The sequence below is a fragment of the Mustela lutreola genome, chromosome 7 (genome assembly GCF_030435805.1).
Source record: "Mustela lutreola isolate mMusLut2 chromosome 7, mMusLut2.pri, whole genome shotgun sequence".
Taxonomy (NCBI): domain Eukaryota; kingdom Metazoa; phylum Chordata; class Mammalia; order Carnivora; family Mustelidae; genus Mustela; species Mustela lutreola.
This window is the reverse complement of record NC_081296.1, coordinates 129759896-129782893: the sequence shown is the minus strand read 5'-3', so window position 1 is coordinate 129782893 and position 22998 is coordinate 129759896.

Sequence of the window (22998 nt, the reverse complement as noted above, 5' to 3'; positions counted from 1 at the left end):
AAATCGGTATTATTATTATTATTATTACTATTATTATTTTTAACTTTCCAGTTTTACCAAGGAAACTGAGTATGAGAGAGATTAAGGAATTAATGCAAAGGGGTGCCTGGATGGTTCAATCTGTTAAGTGTCTGACTTTGGCTCAGGTCATGATGTTGGGGTTCTGGGATCCAGCCCCATGTTGGGCTCCACACTCAATGGGGAGTCTGCCTCTCCATCTCCCTTTACACTTCCCCTCACTCATGTGTGCATGCACTCTCTCAATGAATAAATAAAATTTGGTGGTGGGGGATACCTGGTTGGCTCAGTGAGTTAAGCCTCTGTCTTTTGCTCAGGTCATGATCCCAGGGTCCTGGGATTGAGCCCCACATCAAGCTTACTTCCTAGCAGGGAGGTTGTTTCTCCCTGTCCCTCTGCTGCTCTCCCTTGCTTGTGCTCTCTCTCTCTCTCAAATAAATAAATAAAATCTATAAGTAAGTATATAAGTAAGTAAATAAATTAATTAATTAAAATAAATTTTTAAAAAGGGGGTGGGATTATGGACATTGGGGAGGGTATGTGCTTGGGTGAGTGCTGTGAAGTGTGTAAACCTGGTCACAGACCTGTACCCCTGGGGATAAAAATATATGTTTATAAAAAATAAAAAAATTAAGGAATTTATGCAAACATATGCAACCAGTGGGATCATAACTCAGTCAGTGTTTCGAATCAAGCTCTTTGGAATTCCAGGATTCTCTTCTACAGCCATTAGCTACCACTGCTGCCTTTGTCATAGCTTGATACTTTAGGGTAGTCCTTTCTAATTTCAAAATTAGGATTAGTGTCCATTCCCCCTACGCTGCTATTTTGCCACCATTTTCATTCATATATATTAATGTTTACTCTTGAAAACTCAATTAATAATATCCTTTGGATATGTCCTTGGAGTTTGTTAAAGACCACTCGTGTCTGAATGGTACCTTAGCATGTCGGTGCTTGCAGATTTGTGTGAATGGCTGCCATGTATCATCATTCACATGCAGCATCTGTGATCTTTACCAGCTTCCCTGGGAAAAATTATATCCATTTACCGACTTTCTGCAGCCCTAGCAAAGCTTGCTAATCAGGTGCAGGCTGGACTCCCTTTCTGCCAAAATGGAAGCAGGGTTTGTGAGTTCTCTGCATTCCTCAGATTCACTGGAGGGTGCACCTGGTCTTAGTTAATTGGGTGAAGGAGTTTTGCCTGTAAGGTGAAAGGAATTAGTGACAGGTTTCCTATTCTCTCGACCCCCTGAGGTGGGATAAAAAGCTTGACTGGCTACCCCATTTTACAAGACCAATTGGGGAAAGACATAATTAAGGGAAATTCGGTGTGGCATGAAGCTTTTCCCTTGTTTGGGGATGATAAAGGTCAAGAAACACAATTTTAGATAAACGTTGGGTTAGCTGGCTTTATTTTTAATATTTAGTTAGCAAGCAGTAGAGACAATCAACTAGATCATTTAACCATTGGGCTATAAATTTGCCATTATGTGATTTAGTTGAATGATGTTGGATAGGTCTTATAAAGTTTATTGGAGTTCAAGAAAGGAAACCATCACACCTGGCTAGCTCTGACATAAGGGAAAGTGCCTTGTGGGAGTTGGTTAGACTTTCTAATATGATCAATGGCCTGATGTTACCCAGCATAAAGAAATAAAAGACTTGACTTGAAAAGTGCATTAATTCTTTTGGGCTATTTAGTATAATTTAATGCACCGTATAGTGCCCGGGGGTATTGAAAGAGTTAAACTCCCCAGACAAAATGAAGAATTACTCTCTTTTTCCTGGAAATATCAGACCCATATGTATAGAGAGAACTTTATTAGCAAGGGTATTAAAATTGGTTTCACTGTAAGCGATTTTCCGAGGTTCCATTTCTGTGCCATCTGTCCTTTTTTTCCTTACCAGTAAAAGCAATAAAATGTACATGTTCACTAAAAAGAAAGGAATTGAGTTTTATGGCATTCAAGGGACATTAAAATTCCTTTCTCTTGGAGAATATGTCTTGATCTTTCAGAACATTATTTTAACAACTGATTTCTAATATATCTATAGCAAATTATTCATATTTTGTATTAATGGTCATATAGGCAAACTGGGTAAAAACCAGGAACAAAAAAAACCCCAAGCAATGTAAGCAATCATTGCCACTGAGAATAGAAACAGTGGCTATAGTTTTGATATAGAAATGAGAATCACCACAAATGACACATGAAATAGGGCTATCCTTGCTTTCCTGCTTGCCTTATATTTTTTCAAAAGACATTTAAATTAATATGTATTGGTTCTTTTACAGAAATGCTCTTAACTTCCTGGCCTTGGATCTGATCACAATAGACTACCTTTGATAAAAAAGAAAAGAAATATTCAATCAACCGTGACCATTAGCATCAATTTTTGTTAACAAAAATGCCCTCTCTCCCACCAATGCAGGCCAACTAGGGCTCTTACCTACCCCCTTCTTGTCTATGCTTTTGCCTGCACTTAAGTTTCTTTTATGGGATGTTTTCCGGTACTTGCTTAACCTTCAAACTAATAGCACTAACCACTTTAAACCAAACAAGAGTTTTCAATTGTAATTTAACACCCAACCCAATGGCCTCTGGATTTATAAAAGAATCATATTAAATATTGCCATGAAGGAATTTGGCTGAAATAAAGAAAGAAAACCAAATGACCATTTAGTTAGTGCTAGAGTTTTGATTTTTATGTAATATAAATATGGCATGACCTAAAATCTTTTGGGCTGGAATATATCCTTCTGTGATGGTAATAATATTCTGAACTGAACTTGCTCTAATGCACTGATCCCTATTCATTTTGCAAAGAAATAAAGAGTGTTATGCATGTTATTCAGCAGGAGAAAAGTCTAGTACAGGAAGCTTAACTTCCCTTCCTGAAGATGTTCTTTGAGTAAGAAACGAGTCAAGGATAGAGCTTAAAATAACATACTATTGATTTTTCTGGGCCATTAGATCACAAGTATTTCATTCAACTACAGGTTTCACACTTTACCAGAATGCAGTAGCACCTTATCTCTATGAGCCTTTATGGTTTTTAAAGTCCTTTCTTGTCCATTATCTAATTTGATCTTCAGAACATCCCTGTGTGCCCGTTGGTTTCTCTGAACTTCGGTTTTCTCCATCCTAAAATGAGGATGTGTGGTTTACCCAAGCTTGAAACTGGTCAACCACAGAGCAAGTTCACAGGTCTAGAAACGGGCCTTTCCTCTGTACCGTAGCCTTTGTCAGAACACTGAAACGGAAAATGTCTCTTAATTTGCTAAAACAATACTTAGAAATAGCACACACACACACACACACACATTTTTTTTTTTTTTAACTGACAGGGTAACACATGACTTTTGCTAAAAATAGGGAGAATACAGAAAATAAAATAAGCATCCTCATATGCCTCCAACAAGGTAAAAAATACTAAGATTTTCTTTCCAATCTCTCACCTGTGTATTTGTGACATAGCTGGCATGTTGTGTTTTTATTTTTGTATTCTGATTACTTCCACTGGCATTGCAACACAAATACAATAGTATGATAATAAAAACTCTCTATTTCATTTTCATGGTGACTTAGTAGCAATAACCACATACTTCAACACCTATGTCACTTTTCTCTATTTTCTGTATATTGCTATATAGAAAAGTTTTGAGTCAAGTAGGATAAGTGAACACCTTTTTCCTAGAGTATTAATTTAATGCCGGTTACTCAGTCTTTTCTCTCTAGAAAATTTAATTTTGCTAATTAAATTCCATTAAAATTCTAGTTTGCAAATTTAAAAAAAAATAAACAATGTTTTAAAAGATGTGGCTTTTAGAGAAATGCTCCTAATTTCTAGCAGTGGAGTCCTTGGACACTGATAGCCTGCATTCAAATCCCAATGTTAGCGCTTATTCTTGTTAAAGTGAAGAACCTTAATCAAAATTCTTAACTACCTTGATCTTTGGTTTCTTCATGTTTAAAATGATCATGATAATATAGATCACAGAAGCCATTGCTTTGACGTTTGCAAGTCAAAAAGGATGCAGCACTTAGAATAAGCTGAAATATATCAAGTAGTAATAAATACTACATATTATCTACAACCCCAGCACATATACAGACACATATGATATATATGTTGTATCATGTATACAACCCCATGCCAGAATGTTTGCTATTGAAGTGGGAAGTTTAAAAAGATGTTTCTTAAAAAAAAAAAAAAAGAAAAAGAAAAGATAAAAGAAAAAAAAGATGTTTCTTCTGAGCCCCAGGTGATAAAATAATATGCCAAGAAAATGCTAAAGGAATGTGCAAATAGAGGAGGTAAAACAATTGATATTTAATATCAGATCTCTCATGCCAAATTTCCACATTATCCGGTCATGGATCTCTATTTTGCTCCATTGGTGAATATTTTTCTTTTCTCTGTTCTATTACCATAGTCTTAATTTTAATACATTTATTATGGATTAATAATCAGTATAATATTTCATCCACCCTGTCCCACTTCAGGAGTTTCTTGACCATTCTTGGACCACTGCATTTCCATATCAAAGTTAGAATTAACATTTCCATATCAAAGTTAGAATTAACAAATTTCATTAAAAATAAATGAGAATACTGAGATTTTGCTTGGAATTATATTTGTCAATAGATCAATTTGGATAAGTTTGAAATATTTCTGATAATAGGCTTCCCATAGATGAACAATGTACACAGGTTTTCTATAATGTCTTTCAATACAATATTCTAATATCACCACAAAAGTCTTGTACAACTTCTTTAGTTTATTCTTTAGAAAACTTTGTATTTTTGCAATTTTAGTGACACCTTTTCCAGAAGTTAATTTATAGAATGGACTTTATTTCTATACTCTGGTGTTTGATAAAACTTGATAAACTCTGAATAATTGAACTGTATTGCTACTTAAATAATTGTATCCCTTATACATAGGGATCATGCTATAATTTCACTTGCAATGTTTTTAACCTTCAATTATGTTCCTTGTTTTATTGTATTGGCCAGACTTTCTAGTAAAATATGGGAGGATAATGATTCTGAAATATATTCTTCTCTTATTCTCAATCTTAAAGATGATGCTGTCAGAGACTGATCATTATCATACACATCACCACTGGGCTGCAGAATCTTTTCTTGGGTTAAGAAGATTCACTTAGGGGTGCCTGTGTGACTCAGTGGATTAAACCTTGAGCCTGGGATCGAGCCCCACATCAGGCTCCCTGCTCAGGGAGCCTACTTCCCCCTCTTTCTCTGCCTGCCTCTCTGCCTACTCTGCTTACTTGTGATCTCTCTCTGTCAAATAAATAAACCAAATCTATTTTTAAAAAAAGAAGAAGAAGATTCACTTATAGTTAAATTTTTTCTGAGATATTTTAACATGAAAGAAACTTGAATTTTACTAGACTTTGCTATTCATTTAGGTGATCATACATTTTTTCTTGAATCATTTTTAGTAAATTAGATTAATTGTCCTCTGTTAAATTTATCTTTTTTTCATTCCTTGGATAAACTCAACTTGCTCATGGTAAATTATAATTTTTAAGTATTTCCATGATAAAATTATTACTATTTTACTATTTTTCAGGATTGTTTTACCAATGACTTGAGGGCTTGGCTTTTAATTTTTCTTTTACTTCTTGCTTTGTGAGTTTAAATAACTATGTAATCCTAACTTCAATGAAGTAAGTAGTCATTCTTCTCTATTGTAGAATAGTTCTTGTACAAGTTAAAGTACGTGTTCTATAAATGTTTGGTAGACATCATCGTTTTGGGCATAGATACCATCAAAAATGTGGAGATCCCTTTTCCTTTTTTTTTTTTTTTTATTTTGTTTTGTTGATGGAAAAATATGTACTTTTTAAAACACTGTAGGATTTTTCAGAATTCCCTTTTTTTTTTTTTTAATTTAGATTTCAGTGATTTAGGTTTGGCAACTTAGATAAAATTATTCATCTTAACCTGACTTTTAGAATTTCAAATGGAAATTTGTTCTTAATATCCTCTCTTTCATTCTTTTTTTTTTTTTTTTTTTTTTTAGGTTTTATTTATTTATTTGAGAGAGACAGAGAGAGAACATGAGCCAGATGGAGAGGCAGAGAGAAAGGAAGAAATGGGCTCCCCATGTAAGGGTCTATTTAGCCAAAGCAATTCCATCTGGTTAAACAGTGATTTTGTTGTTTATTCAGTAAAACTTAAACTGACCCTGCCCCCCGCCCCAAGGGGACTTACTTAAAAGCAAGTCCAGGAAACCAGTCCCAGGTAACAAAGCCCAAATACAAGGGTGGGTCAGGCCAGGTGGAGACATCCTATCAGTGTGGTGCACATACTGTCTCCCTAGCTACCAAGGAGTGTGGGCCCTGCCTTTTGGGTGCCAATTCTGACCAAGGTGATAGGCTAGTTCAAATATCTACTATAAGGTAAATTGCAATTCAATTGGTCACTTGTGTGTGACCTAGCATGACTGGGCATCTTTCTCTGTGTGTTGCAATCTCATTGGCCACCTGTGTGTGGCCAGGCTCAACCACATGGCCTTTGCCTTTAAAAGTTAGTCGGTAAGGCAAAGAGGGGTCACCCTCTCTATAAGAGGTGGCCCTGACTGGTCAGTTTGATTCTCGATGCTTGGAGCAAAATAAAGCTTTGTTTGATCTCTGCTTTGTTTTAGTCTCGCTCCTTTGATTACAGACCCAACACCCCACTGAGCACAAATGACTCAGGGCTAGATCCCAAGCCCCCCTGAATCATGACCTGAGCTGAAGGTAGACCTTTAAGTGACTGAGCCTCCAGGAACCCTCTCTCAATAGAATTTTTCAATGACTACATCTCCTACAGCTATATCTTCTTCCTCTTTCAAATGATTCTTTTGTTCCCTTTCCTTTTTTTTTTTCTTGATAATGATAGGGATAAACTGGTAAATATTAGTCTTTTCAAAGAACCAACTTCTGGTTCCATTGAGCTACTCTATTTCATATTTGTTTTATTTCATTAGCTTCTCCTCTTTTTCTAGCTATCATTTTCTTATAAAATTTTACCTAATTTTCATTTTGGCTAGAAGTTTAACCAATGTTATATAAATACATGCCTGGAGAGACTATTAAGAACAATTTATGCCACCTACTATTATTAACCAGAAAACCAAAGCAAAATCTATGTTTTTCTGTAGGTATATAAACAAACTACACTGCTTAATAAGTTATTTATTTATTTTTAAATTACTTTAAGTTATTACCTAAATGTGACAAGTACATTTAGAGGTACAAGAGAAAAAGACACAGCCTCTGATGTAAAGGGACTGATAATCTTGACCTGTAATTTCCTCTACCCAAAAGCCATATCCCATTTTGAGAAGTCACATTGAATGCTAGGGTGAGTCTTCTCACACACTGATTGAGGCTTCTCATGCCTTGCTTTCCCGGTAACCTTTTTGGTCTATTTGTCTGGCAGAGTTTCAGATCCCTTAAAAGCAACCCCATACTTGAATATGTTAAAGGTGGTCGTTAGTCCCTTCTACTTTACCCACTTGTTTGGCAAAAATTCACAGGCTTCACATAAATCTTAAACCAAAACTCAAATGATATCTGCAGTAATATATGTTGGTTGTTTTTATTGTGTCCTGCATCAATAGTCAACTTCAATATGCTTACTTCTTAACACTTCCTTAATTTTCTTTTGCTTAGTAATTTTGATATACAAATAACTTGCCTTGGATGTTATACATCTATTAAAACAAACAAACAAACAAAAAACAAAAAACAAAAAACCCTAAACATCTTTTTAATTTAGATACAATGATAAACTTCTTAATTTTTGCTAAAAATTTTCCTAAAGTTTAGAAGACACTCAAATAATTCCTTTGCATGTTTACTGTTCATTTGCATGTATATGTATTCTTTTCTTTTCTTTTGGAAGCAGAACTAAAAAAAATCCAGTGAAGAATTCACTGTGGAATGTCAGCCCCGGCTATGAATGCTAGATTATATATGATAAAGTCCATCCTTTAGAACTCACTCACTTCTTCCAACTAACTCCAGAGCATTCCTTCTGTGATAAATGTGGGAACACTTTCATGGGCCAGTTTTTAACAACAGAAGAATGCGCCTTACTGTCTGCACTAATGCAAGCACTTAATATAATCCTATGAATTTATAAGTATCAGTTTGTTGACTGCCAAAGACATTTCATATCGTTGGACAAGTGGGTTGTCATACTTTGAATCCAGATTCCTCCTCTAAATGAATATAGTAATGGGTGTGGTATTCAGGAAACCCAATGCCCAGTGGAAAGAAGTTGAAATTAATAATAAACTAAAAGCTGCTTAAAGGTGAAAATGGAAATGTCCTTACAAAAGATAAATACAGATCTCATGATATCATATGTGAAGAAAATACATCTTTTTTTTTTTTTCCCAAATAGAAAGCATTTGTCACAACAGCTTTGTTTTTCTTGGTGTCCATGTCTTTAGTAAGCACTTTCCACTCTAGATCAAAGAGAGAAAAGAAGGCCGCAGAGACAGTAATAACAAGATAGGGAATGTTTCCGTGATCTGTTTTCAAGTGGGTGAAATTACTTTTGATAGCAGACATGCGAAAGTAGACTTGTTATTTTTGAATTTTCAAAAATTTAAGTTCTCCTTTGTTAATCTGAGGACTGAAATTTTTACAGAGCTTTGTTGGATTTGGGTAGTATCTGTCAGGGTGGAGGAAGGTTCCTGTCTCACTACAGCTCACATCTCTTTTCTTTTTCTTTCAAAGTGTTGAGGTTATAAGGGGACTGATACAGTCATACAAAGAAAAAAATTATAATAATAAAATATGTAATAGGAACCAGGAACTTGGAACTCTCTAACAGCTTGAACTTTTTACCCTTCTAACACTGTTTTTTTTCTTTCCTTCTTTCCCAAGATGTCAATCTATTTATTAATCATGCTAAGTCCTCTGAGGATTATTTTTAAAAGATGTGTGAGTGTATCTGTGTGTAGTCATTTCCGATGGAATGAATTGGATAGGCTGAAGGCCTGCTGAGAAAGCAAGTTAAAATTATATGTCACTAAAATTTAAAATTTAGATTTATCCTTTTTTTTTTTTTAAATAAACCTCCTCCTCATTTACTGGTTTGTTTGCTCATAATCTACCCCTTACTCAGGATGCCTTTTGGCATGATCACCACTACCTTATACTTGGCATAATGACGGCCACTTCCATTCGGCGACGGCGACGAGAGAAGAATTAGGCACAGACAAGTCAGCTGCAAAAGACTGGGAGCAGGAGACAACAGTCGAAAAGGACTGCTGCCACAAGCAACTCCACAGTCTCACTTTTATTAGATAGAAAACAATAGCCAACAGAAGGATGGATGAAGGTCACACGTTAGTCACGTCTTGCAGGCCAGCAAGGCGGAGGGTCAGGTTTCTAGTTAACCAAGCACATTCAAAGGACTCCTCTACCTAACAACGAGCACTTCTGGGAAGAGAAAGGAGCGACTACGAAAAAGGGAAGCAGGCGGTTTTCGTTCCACCCTGAGCTGACCAGGCGTTCCCGGGTGCTCGGCTTCCCTGAAGCAGGCAGCAATCCGCCCTGGGCGGGCCAGGCGTTCCCGGCTGCCCGGCTTTGGTGAAGGGGCAGCATTCCTCCCTGAGCGAGCCGGGCGTCCCCAGCTGCCCAGCTTCACGGTCGCACATCGTCCTTCTCCCCAAAGACCTGTTGTCAGTATCAGTGTTTCTTAAGGCCATATCTAAATGTGCTTGGCAACTAGTAAAATCCTCCAGGGGTTACAGTTTAAGTAACAAATTGTTCCGAGGGGCAGCAGCAATTGATGAAGTCCCAGAACCTAAGTCAGGTTCGGTGGGGTGAGGAGGTTCGGAGCCGACGACTAAAGAAAGAATTCTTAAGACGTCATTGGTGCAAAATGGTGGTTTATTAAAGCACGGGGACAGGGCCCGTGGGCAGGCAGAGATGCGGCCGCCCCGGGTTGTGAGGGGTGGTTGGTTATATACGCAGGAGTTGGGTAGGTGAGGACAAAGGGCTATTGGGGCAAAGAATACTATCAGAATATTGAAGGCTTAGTTACTATCAAGTAAAGACAATTGAGAGTCTCCTGGTGGAATGTTACATTCCTGCTATCAAGCATCCTTGTTAATGAGATTTAGGTTTAAAAGAAATTTAACTTTATTTACTTATCCTTCTACCTCCACCTCCTTCGGTTTTTATGGAGGGGAGGGTAACATTAGGCTTGAGGAACTGAGTTCTGTGTCTTTGGCAATTGGGCTATTGATAAGGTAACTTCTTTGTTGTAATCTCAAGGACATTTGCAAACCAAGGGAGACTCCTATCTTGTAGGATTGTGATCTCAGCAAGTTAACTATTTATCATTTTATGGCAGTCAGGGGTGCCTGAGGAATGCTACACCTATGGAGGGGAGCGGATGAAGCGGGGTGGGTGCAAGGCGCCAGCTCTTGCTTTGTCCTCAGCCAGCCTCCTGCTCCCTCATCACAATGACCTCTGTCCATGCCAGACAAGAGGATGGATGATATAACTATACGAAGAGAAAAATACTTGTATCCCTGCATAGCACCTAAACATGCAGTTCCATGGGACATTTGACAAAGGAACACATGCCATTGTGCTGTGTTCATGTATGCACTGGACTATTGCTTGATCACATTATGAATCTGATGCTTCCTTGCTTTCTTACAGCTCTCCCCTTAATAGAAGGTATCATCCTACTTCTTAACCAGCATTCATTATAGAAACCCAGTACTTGAATGAGCCTCTTCTTTTCCCTCCCATCTTCAGACCCATTGTCCTCTTTCATGATACTCACAATAGGATGAATTCACTATTCCTATTAAGAAATTAATATGATTAGAGTGTGGATGTTTGTAATCTAAAATTTGTATATTTTGTAATTTGGGGATTTTAGCTACTTCTTGATTTTCTCTCCTTTATTGTGGTCATTTGAGACTTCAAATGGTAATTTACATATGTAATTTTTCTTTAATTTAAGGATATTTAAGTCCCCAACTTTCTCCAAAATATTTTTGGAGCATTATTTTTTGACCTGGCTGATAGCTGTAATGTCTTAATTATTTTGGAAACTAGCAAGTAATGACAATCTTGGGTCCAACATATAGACTACATTTGTAAATGTGATAAAAGTAATCACAAAGTTTGTCCTTATGATGTTTCCAATAATTTGCATAGTAAACAAAAACAAAACAAAACTTTTCAAAACTAACAAAAGTTATCACAAACCTCTTTAAAAAGATTTGTCCTTATGACGTTTCCAATAATTTTCATATTAGACACTTCTGTGCTTCCTTTTGGCATATTTTTTTCTTTTTTTATTGAAGTATAACTAACATTCTTAGTTATATTATCATTATACTTAGTGTTACGTTATTTTCAGGTGTACAATATAACAATTCCACAATTCTATGCATTACTCAGTGCTCATGATAATGCACTCTTAACCCTCACCTGTTTTACCCATCCACCTTCCCTCTGGTAACCTCCAGTTTGTTTCTGTAGTTAAGTCTTTTTTGTTTGTCTCTTTTTCTTTCATTTATTTTGTTTCTTAAATTCCACACATGAGTGAAATCATGTGGTATTTGTCTTTTGCCAACTTGTTTCACTTAGCATTAGACCCTCTGGATCCATCCATGCTACAAATGATGAGATTTCATTCTTTATTTGATACTCTCAAATTAATTGAAATAAAACATAATTAAGTTTTACAGTGAGGAAACATTTTTTAGAAAATAATATGTTCTCAAGAATACTGGATAATCTCAGGGACCTCCATCACAATAAATCAATAACAATATCATATTTCACATGCAATAAAGCTTTTTTATTTTAACTTTTATATTTTTTTCTTTTGGTGTTACATTGGTATAAAAGATTTAACCTTTAGTTGACCCCTCAGTTTTAATCATGGTTTAGACCATAGTAAAACTAGTTTACCTTCACAGGTATAAAACACTTAACTATCTTCCAACAATTATACAACTACAATATTAGGTAAGTATAATTTAAGAAAATTAAACTACAGTCATAAATTGATAAAAATTAAAATAATGGTCTACAAATTATCAGAAGCTATAGTACACAAGAAGTATTATCAAATTTGCTAAATTTAAAGCATATTCATTTTGTTATTTTTTTAAATTGCTGAAGACATTTAATTTATTACAGTTTAATTATTTTAACTTCTTAACTGTATTAATTAACAAACAAATCTTCAGATGTCAGCTGTAGTTCTATGTACCCCAATTGTGATATTAGTACCAGTTACTTTAAAGAGTCTCATCTTAGAAATATAATTTTTATCTGATTTCCAGGGAAGTAATTTAATAAAAGAGTGAGGTGATGAAAGTAAAATATCAAATCTTTATACCAAGAGTGTTGATGTGTTGAACTCTTTAGAGCAATCTAATCTGAAGTCAAATGTGATATAATAAGAATACAATAGCAGATCAAACTAAAAAATATTCAAACTCAATGTTCAAATTAGTTTTTATTTTATTTTATCTTCTATTTTCTTTAGATAAATAATGAGAATAAAGTAACTAATTACTTCTGGAATACTTCTATTACATGGCATTGAGATTTCTTTTCCAGATTTTCTGCATGAAACTATTCTCTTAAGACTATGAATATATCTTGTGACCGATGGTCACTAACTAGATCTTCACTTCCCTTGCCTTCTCTCTGTTCAAATAAGGAAACGTAAAATGTAACTGAGGGTATTAACATTGGCTTTAATACAGGTATTTAGGCTGCAGATTTCTAGTCATTGTTTTCTTCCACAATAGTTTTATAATTTGGTGATTATTGCATAAAATTAAAGACTCTTTAAACATACATGAATATACTTGTCATGTCTGCATGAAAAGAGACAAGAGATCACTAGATATGCATTCATATGTTTCAACACCTATGTTCTGTCGTTTCATTTATTTTTTCTTCAGGTAGGCCTTAATCAATTGAAGAGAAGGGAATACAGCTAACAAATGTTAAGGACATAATTGTGTCATTGCACACAGTCAAATTTACCCCAAATACTCATTAACTGTTATAGAAAAGTAGGTTGGAGATAAATAATCAACTACTTTGAGTCATAAGGTGAAGATGCAGGATTTTACCCTGTTGGTAATAGAATACTGTCATAGATATATGCTCACAATATTTTTCTTCTGCTATATAAATTGTGTTTTCCTATGTGCTATGAGAAAATGATACAAAAGTCATTGAAGACATGGCATATGACTTCAACTAGCTTGCTATCTAGCTTAGAAGATAAGAAAAATATTAAATACTAAAAACATATCAGTAATTGTATATACTCTATGGGATAAGAAAATGAGACAATGTTCTGTTCCATATCGACATGATACTTTCAAGTTGAATGTTTTTTCAAAATAAGAAAAATCCTCCAAATCTACAAATTCCTTGAAATAATGATATACTTCAGTAAGATAATTAAATAAAAAATTATCACTCAAAAATTTAAAAAAATTAAATCATACTTCTACTTGAGCAAAATTGATGTAATAAAGAAATGTAATTTAAAAAAATATGTAATTAAAAATCCACATCATTTTCCAAAGAACCAAAATGTATTTGGAACAAACCTAACATAACAATTAAGCACTAAATAAAACTATAAAAATGTATAATAAAACTATAAAAATGTATTTAAATCTACTAAAGAATGTTTAAATTAATAGAAACATATGGATACCATTCTTACAGATAAAAAGTACAATATGATAAAGATGGAAATCCTTGTTTTTTGGTCTACAGAATCAATGTAATTCCAAATAGAATGCCAATATATTTATTAGATCAGTTCTAAATAATATATGGAAGAACAAAAGCAAAGAATAGTTAATACTTATAGAATTATAGGGAAATATAAGAGATTTTATTTTTTTATATTACAAGATGTATTATTACAAAGCTATAGTATTTTAATGTCTGGTCTTGGCTAAGATAAACAATCCAATCAATAAATAGAGCAGGGAGTCTCAAAATAGAGCCCACATACATACTAAACTTGAAGTCTAAAACAAGTGGTATTGTCGATTGTAAAGAACAAATTGTTTAATAAAAATTGATAGGCAAATCAAATAGGCATATGATAAAATATAACCAGATCCAAAATCTATATCATACACAAAATTTTCAACATAAGCATGAAAAACAAAGTTTTAAAATTTAGAAAAAAAAATATATGTATGAATTTTTGGCATACATTGAAAAAAACTTAAAGAAAATACTGAGTAGAATTATTAATTAAAGTTAGGACCCTGAGTTTATCCAACAGACTACCAAGTAAATGAAAAAAAAATCATATATTTAGAGCAGTTACATGAAAAACATAATGAACAAAAAAACTAATATTCAGAATATAGGACATTTTCTGCATGTCAGTAACAACAACAACAACAAATCCCAAATAACCCAATAGAAAAATAAGCAAAAATAGAGTAGCTATTTCACAGAAAACATATCAAATGTCAATTCATATATAAAAATCTCATTAGTTTACTCGATATCATTTTATGATATTGTAGTTCAAATTTTACAGTTAGCAAAAATTGAAGTCTGAAAATTCTGAACAATTCTCTATTTGACAATATAGTGAAGTGCACATCCCTAAGCTGCTGATGGTAGTACTGAAAAAAGAAAAGAAGAAAAAAATAATTAGCTAGTAAATTTGAAGATGTGTATATGCAGCAACGATACTTTGCCATAGATAAAGTCAACCATTTATATTAGGACATGTGGGAAAGAATGTTCTTAGGAGCATTGTTATAATTTAAAAAAGGAAAACAGGAGAAAAACAAATGGCCACCAAAAGTAATGTGGATTAATAAATTATAGTATATTCACTCAGTCTAGTATGTTAAATGGATAGATCTTTCAAATAAATGATTGAATAGGAAAAATAAAGATATATAGAAGAATAATTATAATTATTATAATTATAATCTGGTTTCATTTGTATAAAGCTCATCACGCAGGACTAAACAATATGGTGGGGTTGGTTTAAATAGAGCTGTTGGAGTGGGAAGGAACACATAGGTACTATAGAATTAGAAATACTTGCCTATTTAATTTGAGGGTTTATTTTTAAAATTTTCGTATTTTATATCAAAATTCATATATATATATATACACACATATGTATGTATATATATGACATAAAATTTCTCCTTTGCTCCAAATCATGCTAATATAAAGTTCAGAGTTACATATGTACAGATGAGTATTAATGGTATATAATGCTAGTCTGTCACTAGCTGTGTGACTACAAGAGGATACACAATATTCAGAAAGAAAAAAGTCATATTACTTCCCTATAGTGTTTTATAAATAATAATTACATAATGCATATAGCACAGTGCTTTGAATATAATAAATACTCAGCTTCAAGAACCTAATTTTTAAAAATATTTTATTTATTAGAGGGAGAGAGAGAGAGCATGCACAAGTGGGAGAAGGGGCAGAGGGAGAGGGACAAGTAGACTCCCCACTGAGCAGGGAGCCTGATGTGGGGCTGGATCTCAGGACACAGAGATCATGACCTGAGGGGAAGTCAGAAGCTCAACAAACTGAGCAACCCAGGTACCCCTTCAAATATCTAGTTTTTAAATACTGCAGTGCTACATTATACAAAAAGGTTTTAAATTAATTTATAACTTTCGGGGCACTTGGGTGGCTCAGTGGGTTTAAGCCTCTGCCTTCAGCTCAGGTCATGATCCCAGGGTCCTGGGATTGAGCCCCGCATCGGGCTCTCTGCTCAGCAGGGAGACTGCTTCTTCCTCTCTCTCTGCCTACCTCTCTGCCTACTTGTGATCTCTGCCTGTCAAATACATAAATAAAAATATTTTTTAAAATATTTATAACTTTGGTGAGACAAAATGTTATGAGGATCACTTTTAAGTTGGGATTTGAAAGGCACTGTAGATTTGAATTGGCAGACAGAAAGAAGAGGAAAACTTTTAACACAAGGAGTGTATGAGAAGACCCAAAATGAAATAAAGAATAAAAAGAAAGGAGGGAAGAAAGGGAAAAGGGAAGATTGGTAGACAGATTGATAGGACATTTTAAAATTATAAGTATGATTGAAAAGCCTGGTGTAACACATAAAATAATGAGGAAGGATGTTTGGGACAAGCCCGAATGACTTGAATGTATTCATGGAAAAAGAGAGAGAGTGGAGGTTGGGGCAGAGTTATTAATGTTTGATTAGAATGTCCCAAAACCTACAGTACAGCTGTGATCTGTGATTGGATGACAGGTGTGTTAGAAGGTAGTCATTTTCTGAATGGTTTTGTTTCCTCCCTCCTTATCTCTCCCCTCACCCCCCCAACAAGTCTCTCTTATCTGTTTCTTTCAACTATTAATTATTTTTGGCATTTGATGTTAAAAATTAGCTAAATGCTGATTCCTGGTAAAATTTAATAATAAATTCTTATTTAGGAAAAAAATAAATTGATATTCTAAGAAATAGTGACTGATAATATTTCAGAATTTAGAAATTGATTAATAATCAATAATAATATTTTGATCATGTATGCATATGTCATATTTTTATTTTGCATATTTTCCAGAAATTTAATTAAAAGTAGTATTTTAATTTCATATTTTGTTTACCGAATGCTTAGTATTTAAAAATCGTTGTTGCAAATTAAATCAAAATATTCTTAAAATGATCTACACTATATATTGACTTCTGGTTTTTGGTTTTGTTTTTATTTAAATCCCATGTGGTGGGGCGCCTGGGTGGCTCAGTGGGTTAAGCCGCTGCCTTCAGCTCAGGTCATGATCTCAGGGTCCTGGGATCGAGTCCCGCATGGGGCTCTCTGCTCGGCAGGGAGCCTGCTTCCCTCTCTCTCTCTGCCTGCCTCTCCATCTACTTGTGATTTCTCTCGGTCAAATAAATACATAAAAAATAAAAAATAAAAAATAAATAAATAAGTAAATCCCATGTGGTTAGCCTACAGTGCAATTGTAGTTTCAGGTATAAAATCTAGTGATTCAACACTTACAACATCTGATGATCATCACAATGATGCAATTCTTAATCCCCATGACCTGCTTAACCCACCCCACTGCTCTCTGATAACCATCAGTTTGTTCTCTATAGTTTATATACAGTTCATATTGTCCTCTTTCGATATCCTCAAGAAGCTGTGTTTGAAAAAAAGATCGTAGCACACGTGGTTTGTCAGGGAGGTGGTTGGAGGAGGCAGGATGAGGGAGTGTACAGGGTAACACAGGGAAAGAGACTGGCCAGAATGAGATCCCCTGTTTCCAGCTGCCTCTGAGCGCTGCAAGGATGTGGCTCCTGCAGGATCTCTGGGCAGCTCCCAGCAGCCTATTTAGAAACGGTGACCAGAGCATCTCTCCGTAAACTTGCAATGCCAGCCAGTTGCCGATGATCCCTGGATGATATATATATTTTTTAAGATTTTATTTATTTATTTGTGAGAGAGAGAGGACACGAGCTTTCAAGCAGGGTGAGTAGCAGGCAGAGGAGAAGCAGGTTCCCTGTGGAGCAGGGAGCCCCAGGGAGGACTCGGTTCCCTGACCTGGTGATCATGACCTGAGCTGAAGGCAGACACGGAGGCCTCCTACCCTCCTGGGCTTTATGGCTGGAATTAGGTTTGCATTAGATGACTTTCTTGGTTTGGGGGAAGACCCTGAGGCAAGAAGTGAAAAATGTAACACATCCTACTTGAAGAGTGACTCTGCCTGAGTGAGGGATGTCCAAGTTCCATGTGGAACTGTCTCCAGGAATTGCAGTTGAACCCCGAACTCTGCCACAGGAATGTGACATAAGGGGCCAAAGATATCTGCCAAATACATATGCTGAAAAATCATTCTCTGAAACCATCAAGACCAGTAACTCCCTTAAGTATGTGTGTATATGTGTGTGTATTTAAAATATTCTCGTAACTCCCTGTTTTAATACCAAGACAAGCAACTATTTGACCGAAGCTATAAAGCTATCTAATATATCAGGTAGCATAATCTTAAAAAAGCTTATTATTAATTAGGTAACATAATGGAGATTATCTTATATTTGCCTTCATATTCCCCCTGTAATTTTCTCCCCTGGCCTAAACCTTGTATTTGTCAGTGATATTTTTTATTTTATTTTACTTTATTTTAAAGATTTTATTTATTTATTTGACAGAGAGTGATCACAAGTAGGCAGAAAGGCAGGCAGAGAGAGAGAGGGAATCAGGCTCCACGCTGAGCAGAGAGCCCGATGTGGGCCTTGATCCCAGGACCCCGAGATCATGACCCGAACTGAAAGCAGAGGCTTAACCCACTGAGCCACCCAGGCGCCCGTCAGTGATATTTTTTAAATAAACAATATCGCTAAGTTAACTACACTGATATCCTGCTGAACCAAATTTCTATATGGGGCAAAAAGGAGTTTTTCACTCTTTTAAGTGTTTGAAATTACAAAAAAAGAAACATTGCCCTCGTGGGATTCGTTCCAGCAATGTGGATCATAATAGAAGCAGTTAATCACAGGATCACACAAGTAACTGAGAAATAGAGAATGCTTCACATGTTACAGAGTGGCTTGTTTTACCACCTTGCATAATAAACTAATACCCCAAGCTCGCATTTGGGACCAGTGAAGCAAAGAGGTAGAAAAGATACTATTTTGAGTAATGCATTGCTGATGTAGCCAATGACATAAAGACCATAAAAAATGACCATCCAAAATCTCTTCTTCATGAAAATATCAAAACAAACTACTTAAGACAAACATTCAAGTGGAAATAAATGTTTTAAAATAAAGGACTGTACGAAATCATCCTAGAACTCTATGTGCCATATGTACAAAGGCAGGAATACAAAGTCAAGTGCCAGCTCTAAGATCCATGCTCTGGTCCTGATCTCAGCATCACCCGGGCAGACCTTGGTTCTGCCATTTATTTGTTGATAGATCTACAGCAAACTATTTAAACATTCCGTCTTAGCACTCTAATTCTTAAAATGGAGAGGGCAGTATGTGTTATGTGTTCAGGGTTAAGTAAATTAATGTTGGTAGTATTAACCTTATTATTAAATATTAGTCATATTAGTAAATCAATATTAACTGGGTCCACAATATTTCTTGTTTCTACTCCTTTCCATTCCTAATTGTTAATAATGCTCATTTGCTCACAAAAGTGTCTTGCCTTTGAAGACAAATTATATGATTGCATTAACTAATAATAATTCTGAGAATTCAGGGTTTGAATAATATGTTGTTTAATTTAGAAAAGACCTGATGTGATATGGCATGCCTGTAGATTCAGATTTATATTAAATGATATTAAAAGTAGTGAAAAATACAATAACAGTAGGTGATTTTAATAGGGTTCAGGTCACTGTATCTCTTCAGCTCTGTGCAGAGAAGTAGGATGAAAATGTCACTTTCTCTTGTTTCATACGAGGGGCTTTTGCCATGTAAAATTGTTGTCAAATGTTTACTAGCTAAGAAATTTATTTCCTTAGTGTGTAATTATTGTGGATAATTATATTTTGTAGACTGTTGAAGAATAATTATTTGTTTGTCAAAGCAGGTAATTGAAGTGAAATTTTTGAACACCTTGAACAAATGTATTTTTAATTGCAAAAACTACATGAAAGGATATATTATTATGTATTGATAAAATTTATATATTTAAGAAAAAATTAAACTTTGGGAGAGTATGGTTAAAATGCTCACTGTTATTCTTTAATCTTTAAATTTGAATTCTATAAAATATTTTATCAAAAATGTTTAACAATATTTTGAGCTTATGATAGAAAAAGATTTAATTTCAGCATTTCCTATGAATCACATAAAAATAAAAGTGATAGATGTACAGAATTAATACACATTTGGAGTATTAAGATTGATAATTCTGAGACCTTGTTAATGCTACAAATTTTCTTTCAACCACTATAAAAAATAATAAATTATCTATTGCATTTGCTATCCCCTAACATGTGTAAATAAAATTTCCTGTTGAAAAAGATATTTTTTTTTAAAAATGGAGGAATCCTTGACAGTCTTGATCAATTTTCAGGTTAAAATTTGAAAAAAAAAAAAATTCACAGAAGCCAGCTCAATTTTCTTATTTAAAATTTTGAAAATACCTTATTGGAATTTTGTAAAAATTCAAAATTTAGTATTTTCCTTATTTCTTTTATTTTGTGTTTCTTTTATTTATATAATTATATAAATTATTTTATTTATAAAAGAGTGCTCTCCTTCACTAAGTCTCACATTTACCCCATCATGCTGTATAAGTAGCATTTTCTATGTGTACCATGAGGAAAAAAAATAAGGAAAGAAATTAATTTATCAATAATAGCAATAAAGAATAGATTTCTAGGGAATTATAAGATTAAAAAAATAAAAAAATAAAAAAAAATACTTATCTGAGAAAAATGCAGCTGTATACAGGTTGGATTGAATAAATGAGACTTGGTCTGTCCTGAAAACTGTCAGTGGTAATGAGACAAACAAGTCACATTAAAAAAACAAACTACAAACAAGTCCTAAACTAAGGAGGCTTTGGAACAAAAGTGAGTATGGATAGGATCCATCAGACTGAGAAATAGAGTGGATTTGTGGGAAACCAAGAAGCCTCTAAGGTTTCAAGGTTGATTGCAGATATCTCATTATTATGATACTTATAATCACGAACATAGACAGTTTTGTCCTGGCACTGTTCCAAGGTATCTCCTTTTTGACATTTAAATTCTGTTTATCATATCATCTTATGCAAATGTGTGCACCTAAGTTGTTCAGGTATTGTTGGCGGCTGGGGATTCTTGAGTAGTGATAGCATCGAGTAACCCAGGCCACAGGTGGTACAATGTATCATTTCATGCAAGTTCACTAACACTTAATATGTACTAAGTGTTATTGGAAGTACTTCTTCCAAAAAAGTGATTATAACTCTTAGTAAAATTTCATAAAATAAAGCTACAGGAAATATGAAGTTTGGCTTGAGCCTTTGTCAAGTGTAAGTTTCTTCTTAAGCATACACCATTTGGCCTCACAAAGTACAGAGGCCATGTTTGCCAAGATTCCTGAGTTCACAATTTAACAAACGTGAAAAATCTATAAGAGGTCTGATGGCCAGTATTTGGCCTTGAGCCTGCCATTTATTAATCTTTTTTAAATTTTGTATTTATTTTTTATATTTTTTAAAATTTTTAATAAACATATAATGTATTATTAGCCCCAGGGGTACAGGTCTGTGAATCGCCAGGTTTACACACTTCACAGCACTCACCATAGCACATACCCTCCCCAATGTCCATAACCCCACCACCCTCTCCCTACCCCCCTCCCCTGATCTTTTTTTAAAATTTTAATTAATTATTTTTATTAACATATAGTACATTATTTGCCCCAGGGGTACAGGTCTGTGAATCGTTAGGCTTACACATCTTATAACACTCACCATATCACATACCTTATATCTACAAAATGGTTATCCTTTCTCTCTGAATCTTTTTTCCAACCAGTGTAAAATGAAGATAAAAATAAAGATAAATGAAGATAAAAATAAAGATAAAAGATAAAAATTTAGTCTCTATTTATGTCATAGAATACTTATACTGACCAACTATGCTAGTATAGCTCAAAGCCCTGTGTAAATTATCAAGAACTTGACAAATATAAAGGAAGTATGTATTAAATAATGTGTACCATACCGTACCATACTTATACTATAAATATTTCTTCTTTCTCAGATCAATTTGGCATCACACACACACACGCACACACATACATATACGTGTGTGCGTGTGTGTGTGTGTGTGTGTGTGTGTATATATATATATATATATATATATAAAATCGGCCACTCTTTGATCCAAACTTACAAGGAAAAGAGTTACATCTCTATACTTTTAACTTGAATGAAAACAGACTTAGTTGCTTGGACAATCTACAGGAGCTTGTCAAATAACAGGGAGTAGGTATCCATATAGCATACAACTCAAGGTTAAAAAAACAGTCACTTAACAGATATTTCTCCTGCCTCAGTTTTAGCCAGATCTCTGGTCCAGAACTTGAACCTATAGTGAATTCTGATAAGGGATATAGTTTATTGGTGACATGGATAGTAAAACTCTCAGCTTGTGAGGCATTTGTGAATCAGTAAAATAGCATATTTTAGATAACGTGCTCAAGTCAAAGACCAAAAACACCCTTTTTAACACAACCTTGGGCAACTGTAAAATACAATCTGCAATAACAGTTAAACATAATAGTTCTTTGGGGATTTATATACGAATATATAAAAGTGAATGGGTCACCAGCTTTCCAAAAGTGGTTTGGCTTTGGAAAAGCATAACTACAAACTAGGAATTCTGTTAGAGAAAGGTGCAGAGAGTGTATGCAGAGGCACTGAAACACTTTGGGTTCTGTTTTGTTTCTCAAATAAAGGTAGTGCATGGTGTCTCCACAAAAGGCCCCATCCTCTTGATTATTAATTAGGGTTAGCAAAGGACCCAGTGACAAGGTGCTATAGTTGGAATGATGAAGTTCCCTCCTTCTGGAATGAGTTTTATAATTTAATGTCATATGAGAATTGCAGGTCCATGATTACTTCAAAAATATATATTTCCTTTATTTTTAACTGGGAAAAAATTACAATGCAGCTTTCATGATCTTAATGATGGAAGGTTTACATTCCTTTAGAATACAGCAACCATAACAACAACAGTAAGTAATCACTCACAGACCCTAATTGTGGATTATTAGTTGGGATATACAGTATATAAAATTATCTTCTACAGTGTTACTTTTAACATAAATGTTGTAATCCTGTTATTTCAAGGGTAGCATAGGCAAGGATTCACAACATGGCTCTTGTTCCTCATCTGAAAAGGAAACTTTTAGTCTTTGTGAAGACAGCCAAGGGGTAAAAGGAAGAAAGAGTGCC